The following is a 25,901-nucleotide window of genomic DNA, read 5'->3' as shown; positions in this document are numbered from 1 at the left end:
ATTGAGTGATTCAAAGGTTGAACAATTTAAGAGATACAGCAACCTGAAAGACCTGGAGACTGGAGTTACATCAACATCTGCACTAGGCGGACTTTGCAGGGGAGGGCATCCCATAATGGGGGAGATCATGGAAGAGAAGGCCCTCTTCCTCATCCTCACACAGCTCACTTTGACCAGGGCTGAGGAAAGTGCACTCCAACGAGGGAAAAGAACGTGCCTCAAAATATTCCTAAGTATTCCTATGGTTTTAGAGAGGTGGAAGGTCCATGGGGCATGCTTTCAAGCTACAAAATTCTGAATCAAAGCAAGGAAGAATCACAGCGTGTAGTCAGACCTCCGTATCCACAGTTTCCATGCATTCCCACACGTTCCATTATTTCATTTTAAGTTTCTGTCTGTAATTCTTAGAAGGGCTTCGTTTAACCTCCAATTTCCTAGTAAAACTGAATTACTGTGTTCCAAGAGACCTGTTTCAAAAAGAGTGTCACCAATTAGAAAAGTCTGGAAATAATAATTATTATTATTGTTATTTCTTGTCCATCTGTTCTCTCAGCTTGAGATGGGTTGCAACTGTGTAAGACACAGTTGCAACTCATCTCAAGCTGAAATGTGTCCAGAGGAGGGCGACTAAAATGATCAAGGGTCTGGAGAACAAGCCCTATGAGGAGCGGCTTAAGGAGCTGGGCATGTTTAGCCTGAAGAAGAGAAGGCTGAGTGGGGATATGATAGCCATGTATAAATATGTGAGAGGAAGCCACAGGGAGGAGGAGGGAGCAAGCTTGTTTTCTGCTTCCATGGAGACTAGGACACGGAACAATGGCTTCAAGCTACAAGAGAGGAGATTCCACCTGGACATGAGGAAGAACTTCCTGACTGTGAGTAAGATCGTCCGGGGAGGCCCTGCTCTCGGTCCCGCCTGCGTCACAGGCACGGTTGGCGGGGACGAGGGACAGGGCCTTCTCGGTGGTGGCCCCTCGGCTATGGAATGCCCTACCTATAGACATCAGACAGGCTCCTTCACTGCTGCCGTTTCGGAAGAAGGTTAAGACTTGGCTCTACGAGCAAGCGTTCGGTTAAACAGTGCAACTGAACACAGGAAGACGGTAAAATTGAACATAGGAATGGCACAAGGATTACGAGAATGGATTTTGCTCTGTTATCGAGGCGTCATGAATTGATAATAATTGTTGATTTTGTTGTTGTGCATGATGTGTTTTTAACTGTTTATTGTTGTAATAACCTGCATTGTGTAAACCGCATTGAGTCGCCTAATTAGGCTAAAAAACGCGGTATAGAAATAAAGCAAATAAATAAATAAACAAAATCTCTGCCCCAGAGTGTGGTGGGGTGCCTTCTATGGAGCTTTGAAGCAGAGCCCTGATGGCCATCTGTTGGGGGTGCTTTGAATGTGATTTCCCTGCTTCTTTGCAGAAGGGGGTTGGACTGGATGATGGCCCACCAGGTCTCTTCCAACTCTAGGATTCTAATGGCGGCCATTTCTTCACTTGACCTCATTTCTTAATCAGTCGCTCTCCACCAAGGTGCTCTGAGCGGCTTACAATCTAAAATAGCATTTACACAATATAAAAACATTCAACATAAAAACATTTGTAAGCCGCCCTCTGGGAAGGATGGAATACAAATGTTTGAAAACAAATTTAGAATTATAGAATCCTAGAGTTGGAAGAGACCTGGTGGGCCATCCAGTCCAACCCCATTCTGCCAAAAAGCAGGAAAATTGCATTCAAATCACCCCTGACAGATGGCCATGTTTAAACACTTCCAAAGAAGGAGCCTCCACCACACTCCCTCCAGGGCAGAGAGTTCCACTGCTGAACGGCTCTCACAGTCAGGAAGTCCTTCCTCATGTTCAGGTGGAATCTCCTTTCTTGTAGTTTGAAGCCATTGTTCCCTTGCGTCCTATTCTCCAAGGAAGCAGAAAACAAGCTTGCTCCCTCCTCCTTGTGGCTTCCTCTCACATATTTATACATGGCTATCATATCTCCTCTCATCCTTCTCTTCCTCGGGCTCAACATGCCCAGCTCTTTAAGCCGCTCCTCATAGGGCTTGTTCTCCAGACTCTTGATCAGCTCCCTCCTCCCTGTGGCATCCTCTCACATATTTATACATGGCTATCCTATCTCCTCTCATCCTTCTCTTCTTCAGGCTCAACATGCCCAGCTCCTTAAGCCGCTCTTCATAGGGCTTGTTGTCCAGACCCTTGATCATTTTAGTCGCCGCCCTCTGGACACATCTGGACAAATTAGAAATACATTGAAGCCCGATGTGGGCCGAAGAGATCTCAGCGTTGGCCATTGGGATTGGGATAAGAATAGGGGGAAAGGTCCCAAGATGGAGGCGCCCTGGCTGAGATGCAGAGAGAAAGGAGAGGAGGAGAAATCAGTCCTGGGCACACTCACCGGCTCTTGGAGGGGTTGTGGTGGGAGCCGGAGCCCTCAACACCCGGAGAGAAGGAGGGAGGGAAGGAGGGAGGCCCACGCTGGGCCAGGCCTGGTCAAGATGGCGCCGGAGCCCAGGCTCCCTCCCCTTTGACCCCCTGCCTCTTCCTCTCTCGAGAAAAGACTCTGGCTCCGCCCCCACCCCTCCTCCGGAAGTGAGCTCAGGGGGAAGTGCGTCACGGTCTCCTCCCCTCCCTGAGCAGCACTTCCGGCCTCTATGGAAAGAGAAGGCTTCCCTCTCTCTCTCTCTCTACTTCCTCAAGCTTAGTGTGAAAAGAACTGTAAAATGAGAGTGAGCCAGCCAACGAAGAGGCTCCCTTCCCTTTCTCCCTCCCTAGTGCCTTATATCCTCCTACATCCTTCCCCCCTTCCTTCCCTTCCTCTCTCCCCACCTTCCTTCTTACTTCCACCCTTCCTCCCTCGCTTCCTCTCTACCTCCTTCCTCCCTCCCTAGCTCCTTCTTTCCTCCTTCCTTCCTCCCTCCTTCCTTCCCATCCTCCCTCCTTACTTCCACCCTTCCCTCTTCCTCTCTACCTCCTTCCTTCCCCCCTAGCTCCTTCTTTCCTCCTTCCTTCCTCTCCCCCCTTTCTTCCTACCTCCTTCCTTCCCATCCTCCCTGCTTCCTCCCTCCTTACTTCCACCCTTCCCTCTTCCTCTCTACCTCCTTCCTTCCTCCCTAGCTCCTTCTTTCCTCCTTCCTTCCTCTCTCCCCTTTCTTCCTCCCTCTTTACTTCCGCCCTTCCCTCTTCCTCTCTACCTCCTTCCTCCCTCCCTAGCTCCTTCTTTCCTCCTTCCTTCCTCCCTCCTTCCTTCCCATCCTCCCTCCTTACTTCCACCCTTCCCTCTTCCTCTCTACCTCCTTCCTTCCTCCCTAGCTCCTTCTTTCCTCCTTCCTTCCTCTCTCCCCTTTCTTCCTACCTCCTTCCTTCCCATCCTCCCTGCTTCCTCCCTCCTTACTTCCACCCTTCCCTCTTCCTCTCTACCTCCTTCCTTCCTCCCTAGCTCCTTCTTTCCTCCTTCCTTCCTCTCTCCCCTTTCTTCCTCCCTCTTTACTTCCGCCCTTCCCTCTTCCTCTCTACCTCCTTCCTCCCTCCCTAGCTCCTTCTTTCCTCCTTCCTTCCTCTCCCCCCTTTCTTCCTCCCTCCTTCCTTCCCATCCTCCCTCCTTACTTCCACCCTTCCCTCTTCCTCTCTACCTCCTTCCTTCCTCCCTAGCTCCTTCTTTCCTCCTTCCTTCCTCTCTCCCCTTTCTTCCTCCCTCTTTACTTCCGCCCTTCCCTCTTCCTCTCTACCTCCTTCCTCCCTCCCTAGCTCCTTCTTTCCTCCTTCCTTCCTCTCCCCCTTTCTTCCTACCTCCTTCCTTCCCATCCTTCCTCCTTACTTCCGCCCTTCCCTCTTCCTCTCTACCTCCTTCCTTCCTCCCTAGCTCCTTCTTTCCTCCTTCCTTCCTCTCTCCCCTTTCTTCCTACCTTCTTCCTTCCCATCCTCCCTCCTTAATTCCGCCTTTCTCTCTTCCTCTCTACCTCCTTCCTCCCTCCCTAGCTCCTTCTTTCCTCCTTCCTTCCTCTCTCCCCTTTCTTCCTACCTCCTTCCTTCCCATTCTTCCTCCCTCCTTACTTCTGCCCTTCCCTCTTCCTCTCTACCTCCTTCCTTCCTCCCTAGCTCCTTCTTTCCTCCTTCCTTCCTCTCCCCCCTTTCTTCCTCCCTCCTTCCTTCCCATCCTCCCTCCCTCCTTACTTCCGCCCTCCCTCCTTCCTTCCCATCCTTCCCCCTTCCTCCCTTCCCTCTTCCTCTCTACCCCCTTTCCGAGACATGTGGCTGCCAAGAGCTCTCTCACATTGGTAGTCTTTAGGAGGAGCCTGAAAATGTGGCTGTTCCAGTGTGCCTTCCCCAATAAAGAAACAATTCCCTGCAAAATGTCCTCAGAAGCACTTTAACTACCCGTTGGGTTGCTCTCCCTACATTTCTTTTAAAAACCCTCCTACTAGATATATCATACCTCTGTTCATGCCCAAAATTAGTCTATTACATCTGGCCCGGCCATATGTTTTTAAATCTTTGCGTGTTATTGTCTATATGTGAGTTATATTAATTGTATTGTTTTATTTGCTTATTGCTTTGTTGTTTTTACTGATGTGTTGTTGGGTTTGACCTCATGTAAGCTGCTCCGAGTCCCCTTGGGGAGATGGTGGCGGGGTATAAATAAAGATTATTATTATTATTATTATTAGTTTGTCTCCTCTCAGCCTAGGAATGTGGTGGGCTGCCACATCCCCAGGCTAAGAGGACCACGCTCCATGCACCAAATAATAATAATGATAATCTTAATTTATACCTAGCCACCATCTCCCCAATGGGGACTTGGGGCAGCTTACATGAGGCCAAGCGCAAACAACAAGTTACAGCAAAATAAAACCAAAAATGCAAACAATAAACAACATCATAATTACATAAGGCATATGAATGCGTAATGATAAGGAAGTAATGCTACCCCTCTATTCTGCTTTGGTTAGACCACATCTGGAATATTGTGTCCAATTCTGGGCACCACAATTCAAGAGAGATATTGACAAGCTGGAATGTGTCCAGAGGGCGACTAAAATGATCAAGGGTCTGGAGAACAAGCCCTATGAGGAGCGGCTTAGGGAACTGGGCATGTTTAGCCTGAAGAAGAGAAGGCTGAGAGGAGATATGATAGCCATGTATAAATATGTGAGAGGAAGCCACAGGGAGGAGGGAGCAAGCTTGTTTTCTGCTTCCTTGGAGAATAGGACGCGGAACAATGGCTTCAAACTACAAGAGAGGAGATTCCATCTGAACATTAGGAAGAACTTCCTGACTGTGAGAGCCGTTCAGCAGTGGAACTCTCTGCCCCGGAGTGTGGTGGAGGCTCCTTCTTTGGAAGCTTTTAAGCAGAGGCTGGATGGCCATCTGTCAGGGGTGATTTGAATGCAATATTCCTGCTTCTTGGCAGGGGGTTGGACTGGACGGCCCATGAGGTCTCTTCCAACTCTTTGATTCTATGATTCTATGATATAAAATTACAATAAACACGATCACAGTGACAATGCACAGGCTACATGTAATGATTAAAAGAAAAACTAATTAAAAACTGACTAAAAACTCGGGTGAGATAAAGGAGAAGCAGGTTATTTGCGGAGGGGGGCTCATTAAAACGAGGGTTGTGGAATCAAGCTTTCCCACAAAAAGGGGGGGGGGCGTATATTCCAATTGCAAAACGTTAAGGCTAAGCAATAGTATGAGGTTGTGTACCTACTCACCAAAGGCACAGTGGAAGAGCCAGGTTTTAAGGTTCTTTTTAAAGGTTTCTAGGGTAGGGGCTTTCCTAATTTCTCCAGGTAATGAGTTCCAGAGTCGGGGGGCCACAGAGGAAAAAGCTCTCTCCCTTGTGCTTACAAGGCGAGCTTGTGAAACTGCCCCTACACCAACCTCCCCCTTTGTTTTGGCCCAGGTATCTAATCTGCTAAGGTCTGATCCTGTCCTCTGGAGTATTAGCTATCCCTCCTAATTTGGTGTCATCTGCAAACTTGATAAGATGTCATCTAAACCTTTATCTCCTCCATAATGGGATTTTCAGGTTTTATTTTTAGGATGGTGTCTTCAGTCTTGTCCAACCTTAACAGGCCTCAGCCAGACCCAATCATCAAATTTCATTCCTTCATTCATCCATCACACAAACCGACTCCAGGTCCATAAATTAAGCCAGGAAGTCAGTCCGGAATTTATATTCAAAGATTAAGAATACAACAGAGTCCAGAACAGGGTTATACAAACAACATCAGACTCCAGAATGCTAACTGAGGAGCAGTAGAGCTAAGGGACAGGACATGTGTATGAAGGTATGACATCATCTGCTACCAAAGCGCTATTCTATTACAGAGCCCTTTTATCAAAAGCCTTCACAGATCATCCCAGCCTTCACAGATCATCCCAGAAGTCTGTGATGCTTCCCCCGGGGAAGAAGAGGTCAAGTTAACCATTTCCAAATGTACTACAATACTGTGAAGAGTCCTCCTCTGTGGGAGAATTGTCCCCAGCAGTAGTCAAGCTAAGATACTCAAACTGCATTCCATGACAGATGGTAAGGTTGTTGCTTTCTTCATTCCTTCCATCCTCCCATTCTTTATCCACCTAGGGAGGGATAGGACCCTTGTCTGGGGAAATATAAAGGTTCTTTTGTGGAGAACTAGGAAACTCAAAGGCAGGCCTCCTACTCTAGCTATGTGTGAGTTCTTCAATGTCTAGTGTATTTTGAACTTTCTCGAAGCTGGGTTGATGTGAGTTTTTCTTGAAGGTCTTTCCACATTCTATGAATTTCTATGGCTTCTCCCCTGTGTGGGTCCTTTGATGGGAACACAGATTGCTACTGGAACCAAAGCTCTTTCCACATTCTATGCATTGATAGGGTTTCTCTCCGGTGTGGGTCCTTTGATGTGAACGCAGATCTCTACTGTGATAGAAGCTCTTTTCACATTCCATGCATTTTTGTGGCTTCTCCCCAGTGTGGATCCGCTGATGGGAACACAGATTGCTACTCCTACTGAACCTCTTTCCACATTCTATGCATTGATATGGCTTCTCTCCAGTGTGGGTCCTTTGGTGTGAACGCAGATCTCTACTGTGATAGAAGCTCTTTTCACATTCCATGCATTTATGTGGCTTCTCCCCAGTGTGGATCCGCTGATGGGAACACAGATTGCTACTCCTACTGAACCTCTTTCCACATTCTATGCATTGATATGGCTTCTCTCCAGTGTGGGTCCTTTGATGGGAACGGAGATCTCCACTGAGACAGAAGCTCTTTCCACATTCCATGCATTTATGTGGTTTCTCCCCTGTGTGGGTCCTTTTATGCAAGCAGAGATTGCTACTGGAACTAAAGGTCTTTTTGCATTCCATGCATTGATATGACTTCTCTCCTGTGTGGATTCTTTGATGTGAACGGAGATCTCCACTGAGACAGAAGCTCTTTCCACATTCCATGCATTTATGTGGTTTCTCCCCTGTGTGGGTCCTTTCATGGCAATGCAGATTGTTGCTAGAAGAGAAGCTCTTTCCACATTCCATGCATTTATGTGGCTTCTCCTCTGTGTGGGTCCTTTGATGGGAACACAGATTGCTACTGAAACTGAACCTCTTTAAACATTCAGTGCATTCATATGGCTTCTCCTCTGTGTGGGTCCTTTGATGTGAACACAGATCTTCACTACGGCAGAAGCCCTTTCCACATTCCATGCATTTATGTGGCTTCTCCCCAGTGTGGCTTCTTTGATGGGAATGAAGACCATCACTCCGACTGAAGCTCTTCCCGCATTCCATGCATTTATATGGCTTCTCCCCAGTGTGGGTCCTCTGATGAGTAAAGAGATTATCACTTCGACTGAATCTCCTTCCACATTCTATGCATTCATAGGGCTTCTCCCCAGTGTGGGTCCGTTGATGTACAGTCAGATAACTTCTCCCAGTGAAACATTTCCCACATTCCATACACTTATGTATCTTCTCCCCTGAGTGTAATGTGGAATAGAGATGTAGAAGGCTTTCCATTCCTCTTAATTTATGATTCAAATATTAGCTAGAAGGGCACAGATACAAACTCTTTAACAGAATAGGATTTCTTCTTCTCAGTCTTTGCATTGCTGTACTCTTCTGGTCTCTTTCCTAAGCCCCTCTTTTCATAGCACAATCTTCCATTTCCCCTTTTATTACATGAGTATGTAGCCTGCAATATAGTTTCTTCTATTTATTTCTTGTTCTTGCCATTGCTGTGTACCTGCAATTCATTTTAGATTTAGAGCATCCCTAGGGCAGAGCTCTGACAAGGTGTTCTTTGCAAGATTTATTCACAGGTTACCTGCCAGATGAATGAGAGGAAAAACAGTATTTGAACATGGAAAGATCTGATTGGACATCAAGAACAATACCCCAGTGCTGTAGTAAACCAAGGGGAAGGCAGGAGAAAGATGGACCAATTGAGACGAGCTCGTAGCCAGGTGAGAAATATTTTAACACCTGCCCAATGAAGAATGACCCCTGCTCAGATACAAAGGTAAAGTCACCCACGATTCTCTATGTAAGGTGTTTTTTGTTGTGGTTTTTTTTTTGCACTGCACTTTGTTAACACTTTAACCCTTGTAAAAAAAAATGAGATCTTACAATATGGCCAGCACAAAATGAAGATAAGGTTGCAAAAGCATTTCCTCTCCAGATCCTCTGATATCTGGCAACTCAGATCTTGTGTGACCACCTGTATGAACAGAGTAACCTATGCGATCAGTCTTGGGAGAAAAACACTTCATTGCCTTGTGTGGATTTCTTTTGAGCCAGAAAAAAATGTTCCTGCTCTTCTATATCCTTGCAGAATGGTTCTTGCCCCCTGTTTCTAAAGCAAGGTACCTGGAGATATTGACAGCATAGCAGACAGCAAAGCTCCCTTGACAGGTTGCAGTCTTACAAAAACTATACCACAAAGGTATGAACAAACGCAGAGGCAGAACAACTGCAAAGAGAAAAGCAAAGGCAGAGGCAAAATTCTATACTTAAGTCACAAAAACAGAGACAGGTATGCAGAAGGACAGGAAGGAAGGTATTCAGTCTAGCAGCAGTACATGAGAGAAGCGGCCTAGAGGAGACTGATGGATGCGGCCTCAGAGTGAGTCTGAATCCTGCTGCCCTCCAGATGTTTCTACACTCAACCTTTTCCACGCAAACAGACGGGATAGTGGGGGTTGGAGTCCAGCAACATGTGGGGTTGGGATGGGAGAAATGTGGTCTGTCCAGTTCTGCTCAATTCAGCCAGTTTTAGAAAGGACATTGACTAGCGGTAGCCAATTCAGAAACAGCAGTCATAAGGCAGATCAGCGTACAGGGTGGCAACCTATGTTGGATGGGGTTACACTCCCCCTGAAGACTCAGATCTGCAGTTTGGGAGTCCTTCTGGACTCATCGCTGGAGGCCCAGGTGTTGGCGGTGGTCAGGAGGGCCTTTGCACAATCAAAACTTGTGCACCAACTCCACCCGTCCTTTGAGAAGCCAGACTTGGCCATGGTGGTCCATGCCTTGGTTACATCCCACTTTGATTACTGTAACAGGCTCTATATGGGGCTGGCCCTGAAGGGTGCCCAGAAACTTCAGTTAGTTCAAAGAGCTGCAGCCAGGTTACTTACAGGTGATGGACCCAGAGAGCGTACAACCCCTCTGCTACAGCATCTGCACTGGCAGCCAATATGTTTCTGAGCCCAATTCAAGATGCTGGTTTCGACCTTTAAAGCCCTAAATGGTTCAGCTCCAACTTATTTATCTGACTGCATCTCCTCAACTGGCCCACTGTTTAAGATCTTCTGGTGAGACCCTACTCTCACTTCCACCACCGTCGCAAATGCAACTGATGTTGACAAGGAAGAGGGCATTTTCAGAGAGCACCCTGACCCTGGTAAACACCCTCCCAAAAGAAATTAAAACAGCTCCTTCCCATTCTTCTTTCAAGAACCATTAAAAATTTTCCTGTTTAGACAGGCCTTTAGTGAAGGAAACTAATCTGGGGGGATAAGAAACACCATAATGTTATGGACTGGAACAAAGTGTGATATAATCTGACATGATGCCACAAGAATGTGAATGTATATTATTGTTGTTTTAAACTGTTTATTTTATGGTGTTTTATACTTATTATAGATGTATTTGGGTTGCTGCTTACATGATTTTAATATGTTGTAAGCCGTTTTGGGTAGGACTGTGCGGTTTCGTTCGTTAATTCGTTATTTCGTTATTAATTCGTTATTTTTACCACATCCGACGCGATTTCAAAACACATTTTCAAACCCGGAAGGGTTTAAAAATATCGAAACAGCAGCCCCATATATTTTACGAGCTTCAGCTCGTGTCGTTAATGGGATGGAGGCTGCTGAGTGCTGCTGGTGCCTGGGAGCCAATCCGGCGCTCCCAAGCACCCCAGCAGTGCACCGTGGCAGGAGCCGGAGCCGATTGGATGGCGCGCGCACGCTCACCCTTACAACCGGCCTCCGCGCACCATCCAATCGGCTCCGGCTCCTGCGCCCTCCTCCTCCTCCTCCTCCTCCCAGCTGTGTTGCAGGAAGTGCCAGGAGGAGGAGGAGGAGGAGGGCGCAGGAGCCGGAGCCGATTGGATGGCGCGCGGAGGCCGGTTGTAAGGGTGAGCGCGCGCGCGAGGAGGAGGAGGAGGAGGGCGCAGGAGCCGGAGCCGATTGGATGGCGCGCGGAGGCCGGTTGTAAGGGTGAGCGCGCGCGCGAGGAGGAGGAGGAGGAGGGCGCAGGAGCCGGAGCCGATTGGATGGCGCGCGGAGGCCGGTTGTAAGGGTGAGCGCACGCATGAGGAGGAGGAGGGCGCAGGAGCCGGAGCCGATTGGATGGCGCGCGGAGGCCGGTTGTGTGAGTTTTCAGGGCTGTATGTATGACCATGTTCCAGAAGCATTCTCTCCTGACATTTTGCCCACATCTATGGCAGGCATCCTCAGAGGTCTGTTGGAAACTAGGCAAATGGAGTTTAAAAAATGTTTTGTAAATATTTACGAAATTTCGTAAATAACAAAACTTTTTTTGGAAAGTTTTGTAAATATTTTAAATAACGAAACAAAAAAACACCCCAATTACAAATCGATTTTAGAAACAATTTTTTTCTTGATCAAACAGGCCTAGTTTTGGGCCCTGTGTGGGAGAAAAGTGGGATACAAATAAGGATTTATTATTATTATTATTATTATTATTATTATTAACTTTATTTATACCCCGCAAAATCTCCCGAAGGACTCAATGCGGCTTACAAAGGCCAAGGCCGCCAACAATACAGAACACAGTACACAATAGACTCATAAACAAATAATAAAACATCAAGCAAAACAGTAAAACAGTAACAATGACACCGTGACGCAATTAAAACCAGGCCGGGCCAAATGTAATGAACACAATTTAAAAGTGCTGGACTTGACAGGTAATATGAGGAGGTATTTGGAGGTAGGTGCATGTGCAGATACTCCTGAATCTCTAATAAGGTGCATTTGGGACTTAAGCTAGGAGTTTCCTATTCCGGAAAGGCACACTGGAATAGCCAGGTCTTCAGGCTCTTCCTAAAAATAGCCAACGTTGGGGCTTGTCTGATGTCCCTGGGGAGAGAGTTCCAGAGTCAGGGGGCCACCACAGAGAAGGCCCTGTCCCTCGTCCCCACCAAATGCGCCTGCGATGCAGGTGGGACCGTGAGCAGGGCCTCTCCGGATGATCGAAGGGAGCGTGCGGGTTCGTAAACGGAGATGCAGTCTCGCAGGTAGGCAGGTCCGAAACCGTTTAGGGCTTTGTAGGTAAGCACCTGCACCTTGAATTGGGACAGGAAAATGAACGGAAAATGAACTGGGACCGGAAAATAATAATAATAATTATTATTATTATTATTAACTTCCCAGGTCATCCTCACGAGTATGGGATGCTTGTCCAGAAGAAATAAGGATGACAATATTAATAGTAATACAGGAGAGTCTTGCTTATCCAACTTTCGCTTATCCAACATTCCGTAATACCCAATGTGCCGTGGCTGCTTCTGGCTTGGAAGAATAAAAACAAGGCTCTTCCTCAGAGAATTGCAATGAGGCTCGCCTTCCTTCCTCCTGCTTCAGACTCTGTTTTCCTCCTTGCTGTCTCTCTCCTCCCTGGGGCCTCGCATTCAGGCCAGGTGAGGCTTCGGGGAAGCAGCCTCTGCACAGGTAAAGGCTGCCTGCTGCCCTTGCTGCTCCGCCAGCCTTGCTCTCTGGCGCTCTTGACCTCCGCACACAATCTTGCCTCGCTCATTATTATTATTTATTTTATTATAATTTAGGGCATTTATATCCCGTCCTATCTCAACCTCCACAGAGAGACTCAGGGTGGCTAACAACAAGCACAACATGGTGCCCACAACAAAAACACATATACGTATTATAATAAAAACAATATTAAATATTATAAAACATTAAAAACAATGGCCGATTTGGATTGTCATCCTAAAAGCAGTCCATCATAGTCGACTGACCGTATCTCCTCCCACAAACCTGCCTGATCCCTTCATTCTTCAGGGGAGGCCCTCCTTTCGCCCCTTTCATTATCACAGACACGACTTATGGGAATGAGGGGGAGAACCTTCTTCTCCGTGGCCCCCTGACTCTGGGACGCATTGCCCAGTGAGATTAGGCAAGCCCCCACTTCAAAAACTTTCAAGAACCTCAAAACTTGGCTTTTCTGTTGCGCTTTTGGAGAGTGATATTGCATCTCCCTTCGTCATTCTCCCTATAATGGGTGTCTTCGTATTGCATTGCCTCCTGCCCACTGGACATCCGCCAGGAAGGAGCAGCAAGTAATGAAAGGACCAAGGCAGCAACATCTCCATCCCATTCAGCAGAATCAAGAAATAGTTCTCTAAGATCTGCAGAGATACTCGCAGGAACACCTCAGCAAGCAAGAGTCCAAAAGCGGCAGGCTCAAACCCAGAACCTGAATCAGTGGCTGAGACCGAATGAGAGATTCAAGCTTGGAAGGCTGGGCAACTTGGAGAGACTTGGAAGGCTGGGTGTCTTGGAAGGCACTAAACAGGCTGCGCTGTGGTACCATGAGATGCAGAGCCAACCTTAAGAAATGAGGCCACAAAGTGGCATCCACAACATACAAGTACAAAGAAGAACAAACCACAGAACACCCACTACAATGCAACCTGAGCCCTGCCACATGCGCAATGGGGGACCTTCTTATAGGCACTCCAAGTCAAAGGACATTTAATAGAATGCCAAGTTTTTAAATTTTGTGTTTTCTAAAAAACATCACAACTGTACCCTTGGTTTGCTTCTGACAAGATAAATAAATAGCACAAAAAACTTTGTAAGAATGACCTAAAATTATATCTGATGAGAAATAAGTGTTGACTTGTGTTGTGTATTCAGTTTGTTACTATGGCATTGAATGTTTGCCATTTTTTGTCTGAAAACTGCCCCGAGTCACTTGTTCTTGTTGTTGTTATTATTTCCTCCTTCAAGCCACCCTCCACCCCCATAAAATCCTTCTTTCTTGAGCGCCCTTAATGGCCTTCCCTCCTTTCTTTCCTTCCTTCCTTCCTTCCTTCCTTCCTTCCTTCCTTCCTTCCTTCCTTCCCTCCCTCCCTCCCTCCCTCCCTCCCTCCCTCCCTCCCTCCTTCCTTCCTTCCTTCCTTCCCAAGCTCTGCCCTCCCAGCTCCTGAGTGTAGGGGCAAAAACCAAAAAGATAGTCCACAAATCCAAAATCCAAGAGCAGATTGCCCCTTCCCAAGGAGGGCGAGGAAGGATACCACGAAAGTTGAATCTTTAAAACTGCAAAATGCTATTTATTGCGCAGCTGAAGCAATAGTGACAAACATGCATATGGGTATGCAATAAAGGGGTTTGTCCAACCTAAAGTTGGTTGCATTGATTATTTATGACTTTCATTAAAACAGTTTGATTGGTACATAGAAATCAATCATCTCATTGGTTCCCAAAGATAAATCATTTCATTGGTCTAAGTTAGCTATGCAGTTGTTCATTAGTTGTTTGTGATTTTGATTGACATTATGGCACACGTGGGATCCTAACAATGGCACAGCTATAATATAACTATGGTCCATTGTTCTCTGACCATGACTGTATCGTATCTGTTAGTCTGTTGCAAACATGGCTTCAGAGCGACTGGGAAACTTGGGGGTTCTATCTAGCAAACAGCTAGCTGGTTTTGTCCGGATATGTTGTTACCCTTGAATAGTAACTTCTTCTTTGGAGCACTAATTTCTCAAACAATCAGCATTTTCTGTGAACAAAGGCCTACTGCAGAAATAGGCCAACATGGCAGTAAATCATGACATATGGGCATTGGGAATATATCTGAAAATTACCTTTTTAAAACCACGTCCCTTCCATTCCACACTTTTTCTCTTTTGCTGAGATGAAATCTTTTCAGCGAAGCAAATCAAGCAGGTTTTACAAAAGCAGAGCAAAAAAGCAGTTAATCTTATTGTTGTACAATGACCCCTTATTTTTGACCAATCATTTGTGTCCACTTGGGATGTTTCTTTTACCCTAAGGATGTATATTCTGTTGTCATCCTAACTGGGTTGACATCCAAGAGTTCTATCTGTTCAGTCTTTTTAGGGGCCAAGGCTGAGGGCAGCGTAACTCTATAAACACATGTTATCAAAGTGAAGCAGCACAATAATATCAACAGCATCATGATAATTGCAATTTCAGACATAACTAAATCTTTTAACCACTGCAAGTCAAGCATCCATGATGTGAGCCACCCCTGCCAATCTGAGTCTTCAGTGTACTGATTGTCAACTGATTGTGTTGACTATTTGGTGTATCTTGGAAACATTCTCATTTTGCAACAAACTGCATAGACCTCCTTCTCTGAACAGGTGGTCTGTTGCCAATCTGTGTTGCATTCGGGTGTCTTATTTGGAGGGATTCCAAACCTTTTATTGTGTAGTTTGCCAGTTTCTCTAGTTGCGCAGAAATGCGCCAGTTAGTGCTATCCCAATCTATGGAAACAAGATAGCACCAATGATTCTGTCAAGTATGTTGTATTGTTATGTGTCACTGTGTGCTCCTTTAAACTCTGGCCCATCCATATTGTTTTGTCTCATGCCCCAAGTGGCTGTTGTATATCAAAGAATCTCAATCTCGCAGGAATCAGGGATTTCAGTTGCACATGTGCCATTCCAGACTGGGGCAGTATCTTTCCTTTCTGCCCAACTTCTGTAAATATAATAGTGTCCTGGCCAATCTTGCCAGCGACTTTGTATGCATGTTGCAATGTAATGCGGAATCGTCTGCACATGTCAAATTCTGTTTGGTTGTATACGTCTGTGTCCTGTGTATCTGACAGGAGTACTGTGGTGTCGCATCTAGGGTATTGTTCCAATTGGACATGGGGCATGGTCATAGTAAGATGTCTTTGTAAGTGATGTTTGGGCTGAGCTAAGTGGTGCACAAAGGTGTACAAAAGGGTCAAGGGGGGGTGAAGACCTCCCCTTCTTCAAAATGAATTAACTGGGGTCATCTGTATGATCAGTTGTCTGTTGTGTGGTGTTTGGAAAGCGGGCTGATTGCAAGTAACATACCCAACAGTCCCGTGCTTCTAATTTTTCTGCAATGGCATTTACCAACTGGTGGAGTGTGTCCTTCTCCCATCCTGCTGTAATGGGGTGTGGCATCAGGCTGTAAATGACATCATCTCTGTCTCTTTCCAAAACATAATTTTAAACACTTGGCTGAAACAGCACAAACAAATGAAAGCTTATCAAGCTAGCAATCAAAACTAAATGGTAACAATAACCACTTTAACAATTCAGCAACATAAATCAATCAATTTGAGAAAGGATATAGTCTTCAGTAAAATTTTGATCAAGTCCAGTTCTTGCTGTCAGCGGCCCAAATGTGGCCATGCACATATGTATCAAATCCAGTCCTCATCAGGCCCAAATGTGGCTGCACACATATGTATCCAACTTTCATGTCCTTTCAGTCTCTGGCATACAAAAGCAATCTGAGTCAAACTGGGGGTGCGTTCCCCTTCTTGATTGAAGAAATGAGTCTATTAAATTCCAGGTAAAATGAAGAAAGTCTGTAAGTCCAAAAAGTCTCCGTATCTAGCAAAGTATCTAGTCTCTAAAGTCAGTCTCTGTGTAAAGAAAGTCTGTATCCAGGAAAGTCTGTAAAATAAAATCTTCATATCTCACAAGTCTTTAGCTCATCCTACCCAGTTGGTGGTGGTTTGGCTCCTGCGTTTTGCACTCCTGGTTTGGGTGGGCTTGGTTCCTGTGGTTTGGACTCCCATTAGGCTTTCTAGCTGGCAGTGGTGCCTTTTAGATCTCGCTCTACCCAGTTGGTGATGGTTTGGGTAGGCTTGGCTTTCCAGGATGGCAGTGGTGCCTTTCGGATATCCAATTTAGGAACAGGGTCTCATCCAATTTTAGGAATGGGGTCCCATACAGGAGTTCAGGAGCTGAAAGAGATAAGCAGAAAGATAGTGAGAGGAAAGGGGGAGGGGGATACTGATTACCCATCTGTTGTAGTCTTTTTGGCCAGTTCTGTCGTCAGCTCCATCAACATCCTTCGCTTCTACATCCATTGGCGGGCCTCTACGATCTCCCACTCTGAAGTCCTCTCGACCAATCTTTATCCTTTTTAAACAATTCTCCACAGTTTTCCCCACGATTCATCTCATGGTTCCTCTCCACGATTTATCTCATAGTTCCTCCATCCATCTGCTGTAAGCAATCCTTTAGCAATGTATACTGGCACTCTCGGTTGCCCATTCCATCTGCGACCTGCTTTTCCAACTTAATCAAAACAGTAAACTGTAAAAATGTCTCTTGAGCTGTTAACTGGCAATGTCTCTCAAATTTGGCAAAAATCTCTGGGGCCTTTTGCTAGGCATTGTCTCTTAAATCTGGCAAAAATCTCTGGGCAAGCTGCCCTATCTACCTGTTCTAATGTCCTGTTCCAGAATTACCTCTTTCAGTAACTTTGTAGAGGAATTTGGGCCAAAGTAGCAAAATTTGTAGAGGTACTTTGCCCTATGTTTGAAGGAAAGCTGTGAAGTTAGTCACTTTGGGCTAAGAACTATAACTCATGTCCAACGTTATTGTATCCACATAAAAAATCAATTCTGCTGTCAAAATCAATTATAAGGTTTCTTTTGAACTAAATATCAAACAAAAAAACAATGTAAAGAGTTCTGTCCATCAACCAATGCCTCAATCTTAGACCCTTCTTCAAAAGAAAATGCATTTATAAATTCCACAGCCTCTATTAAGCTGTTGTTCTGGGACAAAATCAGACTTTCTAACCAAAAACTTTCTGGCACAAAACAATTTTAGACACAAATCTTGTGCCTCTTTCCAAGAAAAGGTTGCTGGGTAACAAAATAAAACTTTCGTCAGGGACGACTTGAGAAACTGCAAGTCGCTTCTGGTGTGAGAGAATTGGCCGTCTGCAAGGCCGTTGCCCAGGGGACGGCCGGATGATTTGATGTTTTTATCATCCCTGTGGGAGGCCTCCCCCACGTCCCCGCAATGGGGAGCTGGTGTTGACAGAAGGAGCTCAGTCCTGCCGGCAAAGGGTTTTAACCCACTGTGCCCCTGGGGCAACTTGAGGATACCTGCCATAGATGCAGGCAAAACATCAGGAAAGAATGCTTCTGGAACATGGCCATTCAGCCTGAAAAACTTATAACAACCCAAACTTTAAACTTTTTGTCTACACACAGATGTAACTTTCCCTTTCGTCACAAGCCTCAAAATGTCCCAACCTGCAAAGAGTTAATGTCTATTAGCAGTTCATAGAGAAGGGGAGGGCAAAATGAAACATTTTCCCCTTTGAACCAGAAAGCTACAAGGAGCTCTGGTAAACATTCATAAATTTGAACACAAAAAAATCCAAAACGGTATTAGATACTTTTAAAATGTACCATTCATAACCATTGTTCTCTCTTCTGCCAGAGAATGGCAAGACAACACCATGTTCTTTTCCTGTTATCTCTCTTCTGGCTCTGTAAAACAGGAGCCCTCCACATAGCATCCATTTTAAAACGGCTCTTAAAAAAACATTTTAAAACTCCGGCACATGATTTCACTCTCTCATGACATACAGTTGCCTTAAACATAAGAATTATTTTCATGTTCTTGAGCAAAAATAAAGTTAGAACTTCAGTTTTAAAAATGCACTCTTAAAACACAGTCAGTCCATTTCATTTGATTCCATCCTGGCTGGTACCAATCTAAGTTCTTATCTCCATAATATACTGTACATTCAGGGCATTGTAAAACATCAGTTTTTAACAGTTTTTAAACAGCCTGCTTTTAAACATTTTTAACACAGACAATGAGTTTCTATCAGTCTTCAAATTTTCATTTTGATGTGCCCTGGCCTCTTTCAGTGAAAAACTCTTTTGGCCAGTCACAACCCTTGACACAAAAACCCTTGACATCAGGTTTTTGCTCTTTTTTTTCCATACAGTTATTTATACAGCCCATGCAGGCAAATTTTCATGTTTTCAAAAGATACAAATTCATAATGCAAGACTCATTTTTCCCCATAGACACAGAACAAATCAGGATTTTAAGCATTTCAGAAAATGTCACATAGCATAATATTCATTCTCCAAATTCACACACATTCAATCTGCAAAGGATAGGTTGATTAGTGGTTAGTGGTTAGGACTTTTACACATTCACACACAGAGAGAGAAACCTCGTTCACACACACATCATTTGAAAACAGCACACAAAACAGAGCATAAACATAAAAATTCAAAACAATTATTGAAAACATCAAACTTTTAAAGATCACCCATTTTGTCATAATACACATTCTTCTTACATTTTAAGAACACAGCTTTTCAAATTGCAGCATTAGGGGTATGTTGCTAAATATCAAAAAGACACATTTTGAACATAGATTCATTTTCCACAATTAACATTCTATATTTACTTTTCAACTCAACATGTCTGAGTGTCTCTCGTTCCCAGCCTTCATTTCATCAATGAAATATACAGAATTTTAAACTCAGTCCCGTATCATTTAGGCACACATACAAGGACAAAATAGCCAAATCACCTGCCAACTTTTCAGGCAGTCTTACTTTTTATATATTTTTTCCATGCCAAAGTTCAGGACACAAAGCTCTCTTTTTACACATCATTGTATTCCACATTCCTATCTTCTCCCAAGCACTTGAGCAACGAGTCCCCCCATTTGAAACAACAATAATCCATCTACACAAGACAGTTCTCAGTTTCTCTTTAAAATCTTTTCATTCAGCACTCTTGGAAAACTAAATCAGGTACTCATTCTTTTTACACAGCGGTGCTTGCACAAATCTCAACCCAGTGTTACAACACATAGATAATCTTTGCTGCCACTCACTCAAGATCACATGTGCACATCACAAATACCTCCAACAACACAAGGTCTCACAGAACCTAGTTTCCAGGGAATTTCACACAATTGACAATTCCCAGGGAGTATCACATAATTTTCTCAAATCTTTTTCTCAAATCGGGAATTGATTCTTCAGAGGCATCTGTCCACTCTCCCACACAGCTCTAGTCCAAAGTCCCATACTGACTGACTGCGTCTGTAGGTGACTTCCTTGGGGTTTTGATGGTAAAAGGAAGCCAGTGCTACTGTGTGACAGAAGCCACTTTGGAGCTTGTGAAAGCTACAGAGGGCTAAAAATACAAGAATCATGCCTTTTATAAATTCTCACTGCTCCTGTCATCTTTGACTCAAGGAAACACAAATACTATCTCTCCTTTTCAAACAGGTAACTAAAATCCAAAGCTTTTTGCAGAAAATTCAAATCATACACACAACATCAAAACAGCTTCTCATTTCTTTCCTTTCCAGAATCACTGAGGCGAAGCCCTCTCCAGCCTCAGAATGCACACTCAAGAGTTAACACAGTATCTTTGCAACCAAATCAGCACCTCAGCATTTGCAATACATTTCAACACAAAAGTTTAAGACATCAACATTAGTAAAAAACATCAGCATAGGCAGTTTGTCATTTTTAACTCGACATCACATCAATCTTAAATCCCCCCACATAAGTGTGGAAACAGGACATATAGACAGGTGGTGTGCAGACAAGACAGCCTTGTGCACATGGAAACACACACACAAGTGGCCACGTTCCTATAGGATTTCGTCTGGCTTTTCTCCAGCCAGTACTAAAAGTTTGTTTTCCCTGGGAAGTGAAGTCAGAGCATCCGATTTCACTCTCCCCCACACTCTAGTCCAAAGGATGTTTTTTTACTGCAGCTAATAGAAACTTCCCGCTAACTATACGAGTGTGGTCCCAACACAATCACCAATTCCCACCAGAGTCACCAGTTCAATGCATCTCATAGCATCTCATACTTACCCTCCCCGAAGCTTTTGCAGTAATTCAACCAGGCTCGGCCCACTCTTGGGCGGCAAGCCAAAAGATGGAGAATCCGGCGGCTGGGCCCAAGCACACACGCAGATGACTCCTTCCCTTCTCTTGCCGCCAAGAGATAAGCACCTGAGCCGGAGGCCCCAAATGCCTCTCTCGGCTAGTGCCTTCCAAAAAGAACGCCCTCAAATATGCAACATCTCGGTGGAACCTCCAGAAAATGTAGGGGCAAAAACCAAAAAGATAGTCCACAAATCCAAAATCCAAGAGCAGATTGCCCCTTCCCAAGGAGGGCGAGGAAGGATACCACGAAAGTTGAATCTTTAAAACTGCAAAATGCTATTTATTGCGCAGCTGAAGCAATAGTGACAAACATGCATATGGGTATGCAATAAAGGGGTTTGTCCAACCTAAAGTTGGTTGCATTGATTATTTATGACTTTCATTAAAACAGTTTGATTGGTACATAGAAATCAATCATCTCATTGGTTCCCAAAGACAAATCATTTCATTGGTCTAAGTTAGCTATGCAGTTGTTCATTAGTTGTTTGTGATTTTGATTGACATTATGGCACACGTGGGATCCTAACAATGGCACAGCTATAATATAACTATGGTCCATTGTTCTCTGACCATGACTGTATCGTATCTGTTAGTCTGTTGCAAACATGGCTTCAGAGCGACTGGGAAACTTGGGGGTTCTATCTAGCAAACAGCTAGCTGGTTTTGTCCGGATATGTTGTTACCCTTGAATAGTAACTTCTTCTTTGGAGCACTAATTTCTCAAACAATCAGCATTTTCTGTGAACAAAGGCCTACTGCAGAAATAGGCCAACATGGCAGTAAATCATGACATATGGGCATTGGGAATATATCTGAAAATTACCTTTTTAAAACCACCTGAGCCCTGCCACATGCGCAATGGGGGACCTTCTTATAGGCACTCCAAGTCAAAGGACATTTAATAGAATGCCAAGTTTTTAAATTTTGTGTTTTCTAAAAAACATCACAACTGTACCCTTGGTTTGCTTCTGACAAGATAAATAAATAGCACAAAAAACTTTGTAAGAATGACCTAAAATTATATCTGATGAGAAATAAGTGTTGACTTGTGTTGTGTATTCAGTTTGTTACTATGGCATTGAATGTTTGCCATTTTTTGTCTGAAAACTGCCCCGAGTCACTTGTTCTTGTTGTTGTTATTATTTCCTCCTTCAAGCCACCCTCCACCCCCATAAAATCCTTCTTTCTTGAGCGCCCTTAATGGCCTTCCCTCCTTTCTTTCCTTCCTTCCTTCCTTCCTTCCTTCCTTCCTTCCTTCCTTCCTTCCTTCCTTCCTTCCTTCCCTCCCTCCCTCCCTCCCTCCCTCCCTCCTTCCTTCCTTCCTTCCTTCCCAAGCTCTGCCCTCCCAGCTCCTGGGGACTCAATGGCCCATAATTCCCAATCTTTATCCAAAACAGCTGAGGCTTCTGGGAGCTGAAGGCCAAGAACGGGGAGAACTGGAGTCTGGGAATCCCTGCTGCAGAGAATGGAGGGACTTGGCCCTGGATTTTCGAAGTTATAGTTTACCCACATCTAAAGATCATGATCAACCCAACTGATGATGGATCTGTTCCAAACTTGGCACACAGAACCAACAAGACCAACAGAAAATACTGGAGGAGTTTAGACTTTGATTTGGGAGAATTGTAGTTCACCTACATACAGGGATCACTCTGAACCCAAACGAGGATGGGTGGTCATGCTTGGTTTAATAATAATAATAATAACAACAACTTTATTTATACCACTACCATCTTCCCAAGGGACTCGGTGCAGCTTAGCCCACAGTACAAGTTTGGGACAGGTCCATCATCAGTTGGGATCACAGTGCTATTTGAGTGTGGATGAACCATATCATCCAAAACTGTGGGTCAATTTCCCAACCAAACCCAAGCCAGTATTTATATTTGGTCATGTTGGTGATGTGTGACATGTTTGCTCCTTAACAATCATTGGTGGCTGTGCAATAGTCACTAGATATTAGTCAACCACAACTTCCAACATCTATCTTGCCTCCAGTGTCATCGGTTGGGAGCCCCCCACCCACCCCCAGCACGATCAGAATGAAGAGAGGGGCCAGGAAGTCAGTTCCATCTTGTCTCCTGCACTGTGCTTATAATATACTATAATATAATATAATATATTGTATACACATATAATATTGATAATATTATAATCATAGAATCCTAGAGTTGGAAGAGACCTCATGGGCCATCATCCAGTCCAACCCCATTCTGCCAAGAAGCAGGAATATTGCATTCAAATCACCCCTGACAGATGGCCATCCAGCCTCTGATTAAAAGCTTCCAAAGGAGGAGCCTCCACCACACTCCCTCTGGGGCAGAGAGTTCCACTGCTGAACGGCTCTCACAGTCAGGAAGTTCTTCCTCATGTTCAGTTGGACTCCCCTCTCTTGTAGTTTGAAGCCATTGTCCCATTGAATCCTAGTCTCCAGGGGAGCAGAAAACAAGGTTGCTCCCTCCTCTTCCCTGTGGCTTCCTCTCACATATTTATACATGGCTATATCTCCTCTCAGCCTTCTCTTCTTCAGGCTAAACATGCCCAGCTCCTTAAGCCGCTCCTAATGTAATACAATATACTACTACTAATAAAATGATATTATAATTATATATTTTATATTAAATGCAATATTATTAATAATATTACAGTATAATGTTAAAGTACAATGTAATATATAATATTAATATTGTGCTATGATAATAATATAATATATTGTATTTACTTTTTACTTGTAAGCCGCTCTTCAGGGTGAGTAGGCAGCATACAAATGTTGTAAATTAAAAAATAAATAATAAATATATTTGTATTTATTTATTTACGACATTGATTTCCTGCCCTTCTCACCCCGAAGGGGACTCAGAGCGGCTTACAAGAGATAATAATAATTATTATTATTATTATTATTATTATTATTAAAAAACATGAATCAAGGAACAGGAAAGGCACTGCAGACTCCTTCAACCAGAGAAGTCAGCCATAGCAGAGCACCTGATGAACCAGCCTGGACACAGCATATGATTTGAGAACACAGAAATGCTGGACCACACCAACAACCACCATGTCAGACTACACAGAGAAGCCACTGAAATCCACAAGCATGTGGACAATTTCAACAGAAAGGAGCAAACCATGAAAATGAACAAAATCTGGCTACCAAAATTAAAAAAAACTCTAAAATTACAACAGCAAAACAGCAGAGAGGAAACAACCAGGCACATCTTAACATCTCTCAACAAAAGATTCCCCCAGGCTCAGCCAGGCCTTCAAGTGCTAATCAAGGTGGTCAGTTGAAACATTCCCACTTAGTATTGTCGAAGGCTTTCATGGCCGGAATCACTAGGTTCTTGTGGGTTTTTTCGGGCTATATGGCCATGTTCTAGAGGCATTTCTCCTGACGTTTCGCCTGCATCTATGGCAAGCATCCTCAGAGGTAGTGAGGATGCTTGCCATAGATGCAGGCGAAACGTCACTACCTCTGAGGATGCTTGCCATAGATGCCGGTGAAACGTCAGGAGAAATGCCTCTAGAACATGGCCATATAGCCCGAAAAAACCCACAAGAACCTATTCCCACTTAGCTCCAGCAGAGAAGAGCTCTTTGCCCCACCCCAGCCATTCCACAGATATATAAACCCATTTTCCTAATTCCAACAGACCTCACTACCTCTGAGGATGCTTGCCATAGATGCAGGCAAAACGTCAGGAGAGAATGCCTCTAGAACATGATCATATAGCCCGGAAAAACCTACAACAACCCAGTGATTCCAGCCACAAAAGCCTTCGACAATACATTGAACAATATATTATATTATTAGCATCACATAATATCAGTATTATATATTACAGTATTGTACTATACCATTATATTGTAATATTATTAGCAATACTACATGTCATATAATATATATATTTATAATATTGTACTATTATTAGTGTACTGTATTATATTATAATGTTATAAATATGTATATGTATATGTTGGTGATGAGGGGTGATCTAAATAGGAATAGATACAGCAAGGTCGGGGGGGGGGGGGGATTTCTTACCTGAATCCCCAAACTGGGAGAAAGCAGGACTGAGAAAACTTGGGCCCTCCTCCAGGTGTTTTGGACTCCAACTCCCACCATTCCTAACAGAATGTTGGGAGTTGGAGTCCAAAACACCTGGAGGAGGGCTCAAGATGCACCCAGCTCGCCAATCCCTGCCATTGCTGAGGCCCCCCAAAAAGGGAAGGAAAGAAGGGCCTGGAGGCCAACACTCATACCTCCTCCTCTTTCCTTCCTCTCTCTCTCTCTCTCCGGAAGGCCTCTCTTTCCCTCCTTCCCCTCTCATCTTCCTCCTCCGGAAGTGGCCTCAGAGGGAACGGCGCCACCTATCGCCCCAACTTGAGCATTCCTCCTCCTCTCTGGACTTCCGCCCGGTCTAAACATGGCGGCAGCGGGCAGCAGGAGAACCATAGAAGGGCGAGGCTTGATCTCAGGGATCTGGGCAGAGAGAGAGGGAGGGGGACTCTAGGGAGGCTTACTTGCTTCTTGCTTTTTCCCTCACACCCTCTGCCTCCCCTCCTTCCTTTCTTTTCCCCTCCCTCCCTCCCCTTCCTCCTTCCTTCTCTTTCCCTTCCTCACTCTTCCTTCCTTCCTTCCTTCCTTCCTTCCTTCCTTCCTTCCTTCCTTCCTTCCCCCCTTCTTTTCAACTCCTTCCCTCTTCCTTCCCTCCCTCCTCCTTCCTTCTTCCTCCCTCTTCCTTCCTTCCTTCCTTCTTTCTTCTTTCCTTCCTTACCTCCCTCCTTCCTCCTACTTTCCTTTCCTCCCCACTTCTTTCCTTCTTTCTTTTCCTTCCCTCCCCCTCCTTCCTCTTCTTTTCCCCTCCCTCCCTCTCTTCCCTCCCTCTTCCTTCCTCTCTCTCCCCCTCCTTCCTTTTCTTTTTCCCTCCCCCTCCCCTTCATTCCTTCCCTTTCTTTTCCCCTCCCTCTTCCTTCCTTTCCTCCCCACTTCTTTCCTTCTTTCTTTTCCTTCCCCCCTCCTTCCTCTTCTTTTTCCCTCCCTCCCTCTCCCTTTCTTCCCTCCCTCTTCCTTCCTTTCCTCCCCACTTCCTTCCTTCCTTCCCCTCCCTCTCCCTCCTTCCTTTTCTTTTTCCCTCCCCCTCTCCCTTCATTCCTTCCCTTTCTTTTTCCCTCCTCTTCCTTCCTTTCCTCCCCACTTCCTTCCTTCTTTCTTTTCCCTCCCTCCCCTCCATCTTTTTCTTTTTCCCTCCCTCTTCATCCCATTCCTCCCCACTTCCTTCCTTCTTTCTTTTCCCTACCTCCCCCCTCCTTCCCTTTCTTTTCCCCTCCCTCCCTCTTTCTTCCTTTCCTCCTCACTTCCTTCCCCTCCCTCCCCCTCCTTCCTTTTCTTTTTCCCTCCCCCTCTCCGTTCATTCCT

At 44.8% G+C, this 25,901-nt stretch overlaps 1 long non-coding RNA gene and 1 pseudogene across 1 annotated transcript; both read right to left on the bottom strand.

Moving 5' to 3' along the window:
- Window positions 1-7,123: 7,123 nt before the first annotated feature.
- On the bottom strand, window positions 7,124-8,345 carry LOC137096001 (zinc finger protein 239-like; annotated as a pseudogene).
- A 5,456-nt stretch (window positions 8,346-13,801) lies between these two features.
- On the bottom strand, window positions 13,802-24,865 carry LOC137096002 (uncharacterized). Its single transcript, XR_010909120.1, has 2 exons — window positions 24,746-24,865; window positions 13,802-16,483 (listed from the first exon to the last, which is right to left on the bottom strand). It is a non-coding gene; the product is annotated as an uncharacterized lncRNA (long non-coding RNA).
- Window positions 24,866-25,901: the final 1,036 nt, after the last annotated feature.

Source organism: Anolis sagrei, chromosome 2, assembly GCF_037176765.1.
Source record: "Anolis sagrei isolate rAnoSag1 chromosome 2, rAnoSag1.mat, whole genome shotgun sequence".
NCBI lineage: Eukaryota > Metazoa > Chordata > Lepidosauria > Squamata > Dactyloidae > Anolis > Anolis sagrei.
This window is presented reverse-complemented; position numbering and strand designations above follow the sequence as displayed.